This window comes from Nannospalax galili, unplaced genomic scaffold, assembly GCF_000622305.1.
Source record: "Nannospalax galili isolate Female #2095 unplaced genomic scaffold, S.galili_v1.0 scaffold1064, whole genome shotgun sequence".
Taxonomy (NCBI): Eukaryota; Metazoa; Chordata; class Mammalia; order Rodentia; family Spalacidae; genus Nannospalax; species Nannospalax galili.
Window position 1 is genome coordinate 1,155,835 of NW_008352126.1, and position 8,581 is coordinate 1,164,415.

General features: G+C 34.4%; 1 non-coding gene across 1 annotated transcript; it reads left to right on the top strand.

Moving 5' to 3' along the window:
• Positions 1-3,885: 3,885 nt before the first annotated feature.
• On the top strand, positions 3,886-3,990 carry LOC115066936. The gene has a single exon (XR_003846374.1). It is a non-coding gene; the product is annotated as a U6 spliceosomal RNA (small nuclear RNA).
• Positions 3,991-8,581: the final 4,591 nt, after the last annotated feature.

The following is an 8,581-nucleotide window of genomic DNA, read 5'->3' on the forward strand; positions in this document are numbered from 1 at the left end:
CCTCATACAATAAAAAATGGCTTTCTTTTCTTACATTTTTCGTTCTCTCTTAATCTCATTTCCATCACTAATTTTTCCTTTCATCATTTTAAACATATTATTCAACAAATTGCTTCTTATTTGATGAAGCTAGTTCTAAGTGTGGGAATTTAGTTTTTATTCCTCTACCATTAAAAGGATAAAATGTATACAAGGTAATAAACACTTATAAGTAGAGAAATTAACTAAATTAAAATATTATGTAGAAGCTACTATTCTAAACCTTTGATTACGCAACCAATAACAATTAATTGAATCACTTGCTTATTCATTGTTTGCCCTTGCTATGAAGAATGTACTTCATATATGCCTTATGAAGGTGAAAACATACAAAAAATTTCAAAGAATTTTCACATAGATTTTCTGAAGAATTTGATGCTAAAATTACGTACTTTTAGACATTAATTTAAGATATACTGAGTGCCAAATGTAATAAAAAAAATTAACCACGCATGTTATGAGCTAAAGTGTCCCACACGTTTATATTTTGAAGAACTAACACTCTGTGGTGACATTTGGAGGTGGAGTCTGAAGAGTAAGGAGGTTTAGGTGAGATTAAGAATGATCAACCTAGAGGGACTGGGACCAAAACTCTGTTTACTCTGTAAGAACATGATTAGAAAATAAGTCTCACAGAAAGAGCACCTTGCTCAGGATCTGCACCCACAGACACCTCAAACTTAATCTCAGCAGCATCCAGAACTGTGCAAACTAAATGTCTGCTGTCCCAACCATCCAGTCCGTGTTGTATGGTCGAAGTAGCCTATGCAGACCAATACCCATTAGGACATAGAGAACAGCTGCTGCCTTAATACATAGACCCCAAATATTGCAGTGTCTTTAAGAAGTGAGGAATGGGTAGAGAATGGAGTTTTGTTTTATATGATAGAAAAATGGGCTGTAAAAGTAATGACTTGGAGACCTCAAAAACAAAAACAAACAAACCAAAAACTGCTCTAGAAAAAAAAAAAAGAGGGTCTATTTTCTTATGAAGTGAGAAACTGATTCCTACTCCACACACAAATGCTTGTTTCTGAAACATTATTACAGAAGTATAAATCTATAAAATACCCTTTCAATGTGAAGATACAAAACTTTATAAAGACAAAATAAGCCATTTATAAATACATGAAAATTAGTATTAAGTTATCAGAAAATTGAGAATGTATCACATGAAGTGATTAAAAAATAAAAGAAGAAAGTACACAAATGTCTGCGTATGAAAATTTAGAGACAGCTATATTTAGAGTAATATGATATGTTCATGATATATATCTGTTATTGATTTATTTCTTCAAATTTTTACTTCCATAGTTAAATATTATGTCATTCTGACCTATCTCACAGTAGAGTAGTGTTGGTAAAAGTTTATGTTTATGAAACAGAATAGTAATGTTTTCAGGAGTTTCAATCCGTCATGATGGCAGGGCACAGGAGAACACAATTCTGTATTTGATGGCCATCAGTGCATCTTCTGGGCTCTTACCCTGGAGGTACGGTTCACATTCAGCCTGTCTTCTTAATTAATGAAATACTCTCAATCCCCACAACAATGCTTTATTAATCCCTCAACTACATCCTATCCTATCGAGTAGCTACAAAGAATTAGTCATCAGAAGTGGTCTCTAGAAAGTGACAACATGATACCACTGAGGAACATCATGTCATTCTCCAGTTCAACAATCTGTTCACGTTTCAGTGAAAAGAGTACAGTTTTGGCAGAAGAACACACTGAATTGGCCTAGAATTAAAATTAGAGCATTCCAGCATTCCTACACGATGTACTTGCTCACTCAAAGGGTGATCCACAGCCTGCAGGGCTTGAGGTGCTGAATAAATTGATAGACAACTCTATTAACTGTGGGGATGAATTTTCTGGACAATTGAACTCTTATCTAACCTTGTCACCAAAACAGATGGTATATTTTGAGATCATTTAACAATATCTCAGTTTGTTTACAGTGTAAACAAACTTACTAGGCTGCGGTCTCTGCTTATAATCTAAACATACCTCCCATCCCTCAAGAAACTTCTATGTCCTTGATCCAGAATAAAGTCTGTAAAAGTACACTTGTGAAAATACCATTTCTGAAAGCAGCAACTTTGAAAGCAACAAAGCATCACGCTGTGTTTTGAAAAACAGTTGGGATTAGATTTATAACATCTGTTCATGGTCCTGTACTCTGGACCAGTAGAGGTCAGAAAGGGAAAATCCTTCTCTAAGACAAGGTTCCTATTTTCCTTCCCCATTTCATGATAGATAGACTGTTTCAATAAAGGCGGCCTTTGTTTTCAAGTACAATTCTGGGAGAAATCTGCAGGAACAAGTTCTCAGAACAGATTGGGCCCCACTCTTGTTTTAAATGGATGCTAAGGATCAGGCTGTTTCAGAATTGCAGTGCCAATATTTCTTCAATAAAATTTAAAAATCAAAAAGCTTAAACCTTATTGGAAAATATTATAAACTGGCAATTTCAGAACTCATGTATCAAATGATACAGTATTCTAAATACTGTGTAAATAAAAATTGCATCAACAACCTGAAAGAAAATATTTTGTTGTAAAATATTAATGTTCAGAATGTTAGAAAAAACTCAATAAAATTGAGCAAAATGTATTTTTTTGGTTAAAGAAAAATAAAGCAGACATTATTTTCCCCTAAACCTGTTGTAGATGATCAATATGAATCTTATTTAAAATTTATTATTTTGCTGTTATTATTATTAATGATCATGTACATATGTGAGTGTGGGATGTGCATGTCATAGCATGCATGTGAAGGACAATGGGCAACTCTGGGAGTCTGCTCTCTCCTTCAACTGCTGGTTCCAAGGATGCAACTCAAGTCATCAGACTTGTACAGCAAAAGGTCTTATCTATTGAGCCTTCCCATGGTGCAATCACTATAAATTCAGTCATTTCATTGAAAGTTAGTTCAGCAAATTATTATTGAATTAAAAAATGAATATTTTTATTCATATATTATATAAAATTAATACAGCATTAAAACTTACTAATAGATATATAAAATGTATTTCTTCTTTTTTATTATAGCAGAGCTTTTAATAGCTGTGTTTGACTTAAGTCTAACATTTAGATACTGGGTAATTTCTTCCTAAAATACTATTGAAATCATACTAACAGAAGTTGAATAAAAGTTAATGCCTGCTATAAATGTAAGACTGAAAAGCAGCTCAACAGGGGTAGCTGATAGCATTCACTTGAATGAAAAGCATAAACCTTTGCTGTAACTAATCATCTGTGACTAAGAACTTTAGTATCCAAACCAACTAACTAATGAACTGCCTTCTTTTCTTCTTCCTCCAACTTCATTTAATTTCTCAAGCTATCAGTTTACAATATTTTTTTCCAATAAGGTTTGCATTTTAAATTGTATTGAAGAAATATTTCTGAACGTCATAATTTTGACATTGCAATTCCACATTATATTGTTGCCTGAACTGAAACAGCCTGACTTTTCGCATCCATTAAAACCCAGAGTGGGGCCTAATCTGTTCTGAGAACTTGTTCCTTCAGATTTCTCCTAGAATTGTACTTACAAAAATGACCTTTCTCTCTCTTTGCTGAGACAGTCTATCCATCATGAAATGGGGAAGGAAAATAGGAACCTTCTCTTAGAGAAGCATTTTCTTTTCTGAGCCCTACTGATCCAGCATACAAGACCACGAACAGATGTTATCAATATGATCCCATCTGTTTTTCAAAATACAGCATGATGCTTTATTGTTTTCAAAGTTTCTGCTTGCAGTAATGGTATTTTCACAAGTGTGGATTTACAGACTTTATTCTAATTGATTACAAACAACAACAAAAATCCCCATAATAGTGCTCATTTTGGCAGTCTCTCTAATGAAATTAGAACAAAACAGAGAAGGTTAATAAGGCCCTGTGGAAAATGACACAAAAATTTATGAAATGTTTTATAGTTTTTAATTAAGATTATAGTAAGCCAAAATAGCCCAATATTTAAGTTCAACTAAAGAAAGGATATGAGGACCTGAAAGCATGGTTGATGCAATATCACATTTAGAATTTAACAAGAGGGATAAAAATTATGACCAAATTATACAAGTCAGTAGGACATGATTAAAAGAACAAATATCCCTAAAGTTTAGGAAATATTACAGAAGAAGGGGAAGAAAGAGAGTAAGAACCTGAGAATGGGGAGATGTGCAGCAAAAATGTGTTCTCTGAATATGACACTGCTTTGTCCTCTTGAACTCACTGCAACTCTGGATAGCTGCATAAGCCATGAAGTACATTGGGTCCTTTGTCATTTCATGGTGGGTAGAGAAGGGGCCCATGAGAATCCACGAGGCCTCTCTGAAGAACTGTTGAAAGTTAATGGTCGTTGGGTTAGAAGATATTATTTTCTTCAGTGTGTAGCCACTGATAAGTTGCCCTTGCTCCAGCAAATAATTCATGCTGAGTCAAGAAATTCTAATTAAACTGTGAGTCACACACAAAATTAAGTAGAAAGAGGAAGGAATTAGAGGACTTGGGAAAAGGAAGGGATCTTAAAGAAGGAAATATGGTGCTGAAAATACTAAAATTATTGCAAATATATATGAAATTGTCAAACAACAATAAAAATTCTCTATTAAAACCTTGAAAAATTAAAATGCAAAAATATCACCTCAATCTACAAATCTGAGTAGCATATATTAAAGAAGGAGCAGCAGTACAAACAAGATCTATTCAATAAAATAACAGCAGATACCAAAAGATGGTGAAATGTAGCAATCCAATGATACGAAGAACTCTAAAACCCATAGTAGAACAAAAAGAACATGTCCATGTTGTGGTGTAGTCAACAAAGAACATAAATAATTCAGAAGACACTGAAAGGAATCCAGTACAAAAATAAGGAGCACAGACACAGTCATGGGACTGCAGGAAGAAGAATCCAGCCAAAATACAAGCAAGTAAGTAAGTAAGCATTGAGAAAGCATCAAGTAGGGGTAAGCAAGCCACGGAGACTCTGAGAAGAATGAGAGAGAAAACCGAGAGCACAGAAGGTTAAAATCACCCATATAAATAAAAGAATGGTAAAATTGGGAACATATGTTTAATAACCCTGAATTTAAATGTTCTTAATTCTCTATGTAAAAACTATAGACAAGATGATTAGATATTAGAAAACAACAGAACAGATTTCTGTCTGCAAGAACTAACAGCAGCAAAAATATCCACACTGAAAATGAAAGGTTAGACGATGGGATTGTAAGTAAATGGAATCTAAAATCAAGGAAACATAATAATTTAATTATGATAAAGATTGATTTTACATAATAGCCATCTAGAAATAATTCATCCCACAGTGGCAGATTATACTTTGATTTCATTAGCACATGGAACTTTTTTCTAAAATAGATCACATTTAAGTCCACAAAATGAAACTTCTACTTTTATATCTTGTGAAAGTATAATGGAATAAAACTAGAAATCAAGGGGGCTGGAGAGGTGGCTCAGCAGTTAAAAGCACTAACTGCTCTTGCAGAGGAACGGGTTCGATTCCCAGCACCTACATGGTGACTGACAACCATCTGTAACTCCAGTTTGAAGATAGCCAACGTCCTCTTCTGACATGACCTCCATGGGCATTGCACGACATGGGTGCACTTACACACATGCAGGCAGTACACTCATACACACAAAATAAAAATAACAAAATATTTTTAAAACTACATATCAGTAATGAAGGAAACTTACAAAATTATTAAAACGTTACAACTGAACAGCACATTTTGAAATATCCAGGAGTCAGTGAGGAAATAAAGTAGGAAGCAAAAATTTTCCTAAAATCAAATAATAAATGAAAAGTAACTTCCTGTAAAAGCCATCTCAGATGACAGTCACAATCAGAGGTGCCTGGCATTAAAGCAATCAGAACAAAACGAAACAAGTCCTCTCAAACATCCCTTTAATGTATCTCAAGGTCTTAGAAAAACATGAATAATCCAAATGTTAAATTGGCAGAAGGAAAAAAAAATTGATGATCAGAGCTAAACAGTGAAACGCAGACCAAAATAAACTATAAGAATGGCATAAACACTTTGTCAAAAGTATGACTTTTTTAAGCTAAACAAAATTGGAAAGTTCTTAGGCAAACGAACCTAAGAAAAGAGGAAGAGCAGACCACAGCACTGAGCCGCAGAGTGGTTTACCGCACACAACACTGAAACTGAGGAAATCATCACGGAACACGTTACCAAACACCTTCACACAAATTCACAAATGTAGAGAAATGGAAAAGATTCTCAAAAAGCACAGCCTCATAAAACTTAAACAACCAGCTGTGAAAAACCGAACACGACGCATAGCAAGCAATGGAATCATAGCACTTACAAGGTTTCCTAATGGTGAAAATGCTCGGGCCATAAGGAAAAAGAACTTGACTATTTCCAAAAAGAAATGGCATTGATATTCTTCACACTTTTTCATGAAAGACAAGGAATGCCTTCAAACTTCCACAAAGCCAGCATGATGTGACACCCAAAATTGATTAAGGACATGGACACACACACAAACACACACACACACACACACACACACACACACGCACACTATACAGCTGAATGGTCATGACTAACATCGACACAAAGATCCTCAATAAAATACTTTCAAGCCGAGGCTGGAGAGATGGCTCAGCGGTTAAGAGCACTGACCGCTCCTGCAGAGGACCCAAGTTCGATCCCCAAACATGGCAGCCACGAAATGACTCCGAAGCCCTCTTCTGACTTCTGTGGCGTTGCACGACACAGGTGCACTCTCTTACATGCAGGCAATACACTCATACACATAAAACAAAAATAATAAAGAAAATATTGTAAAAAGTAAAATGCTTTCAAATCAAATTTTACAAAGATATAACGTGTTCAATTTTGTTTCACTTATGAAATGAAAATGTTTCAACATAATAAACTAACAAAAATATTGTAAAACAAAAATAGAATGAAGAATAAAAGCCCCATGGCCGTCTCAACATTTGAAAAACCAACAACTTTGGACAAGATTCAAGCACTTTTCATTATAAAGGATTACACTTTACACCTCAATATAATGAAGATCTATATAAAAAGCCCATGTCTAATATAATACCCAGTGATGTAAAAATTAAAAACAATCCTCTAAAATCAATAAAAGTCCAGGAAGCCTGACTTTCAACATTGTTTTTCTGACTCAATATGGAACTTGAAATCTTAAGCACTTAAAATCAATAAGGCAAGAGAGAGAAAGAAAAGAAAAACAGATAGGAAAGGAACAAGTTGAGTTATCCCTGTGTGCAGATAAAACAACCCTGTGCTTGGAAACGGCTGAAGCGCCATATTCAGAAAGATAGAAAGTCAATATGATAAACCACTATCTTTCACACACACTGATGAACTCACTAAAAAAAGCAATGACGAAAACCATTCTCTTGCAAGACCCTGAAAAAACAAAATTCCCATGATGAAACCTAATCAAGACAGTGAAAGATCTCTACGATTAAAACTGCAAAACATCGAAGAAATAAACTGAAGGGGACACTAAGAAAGGAAAGACATCCCATACTCGTAGATAGGGCGAATTAATGTTTTGGAAAATGACAGAACTAGTGACAGTGATGTAAAGAATCAGAGCACCAATTCCGTTCTGAATGGAGCAGACGAAAATAGTAAATTTCTTATAGAAACACAAAATATAGCAAAATCCAAAGCAATCTTGGGAAAAAATAGAAATGCTGAGGGTACTGCAATTCCTAATTTCAAAATATTCTGCAGAGCCACAGTTAAAAAATAATGTGACATTGCCGTAAAATAGTAGTGAGAATCACTGGAGTAGACGTCCCAGACAGAAATCCACACTTCCACAACAATCTGTTCTGGTCAAAGCTGAAAAGTAATATAACTTGGAGGAAAATATCCTGTTTAATAATTGGTTCTTGGGATATGTGTATCCAGAAGACCAAAATCAGACCAGCACCTTTCACCATATAAAACATCAAATCAAAATGTATCAGGGAACTTTATGTAATTCTGAAAAACTTAGAAACTTCTACAAAATATAGGAAAAACAATTCAAGATATTGATTTGGGGAATGGTTTCCTGCCTAACACTTTAATAGCTCAGGAAACAAAAGTAAGAATAGAGAAATGAGATTGTGTAATATTAAAAATCCATTTACTCAGAAAGGAAACAGCAAACTGAGTGAAAACACTCTACTCATCGGACTTGGCCTTAATATTCACAGTAGAAAATTTACTTGAAAGTTAACCACAAAAGGTCAAGGAATCCCAGCTATACAGGGAGAGGTATAAGTGACCCTTCTCAAAATACTTCCAAATTCTAGCAAACAAAAATTGTTCAGCCTCTTTAGTTCTCAGGAAAATACAAATCAAAACTGCCATATCACCACATCAAAGAATATAATCAATAATGATAATCACAAATTCTACAAAAGTTAAAGGAAATGGAGATACTCATTGTAGATGATAAGTACCACTACAAAAACATATTATATGGTTTGCTCAAGAAGCTA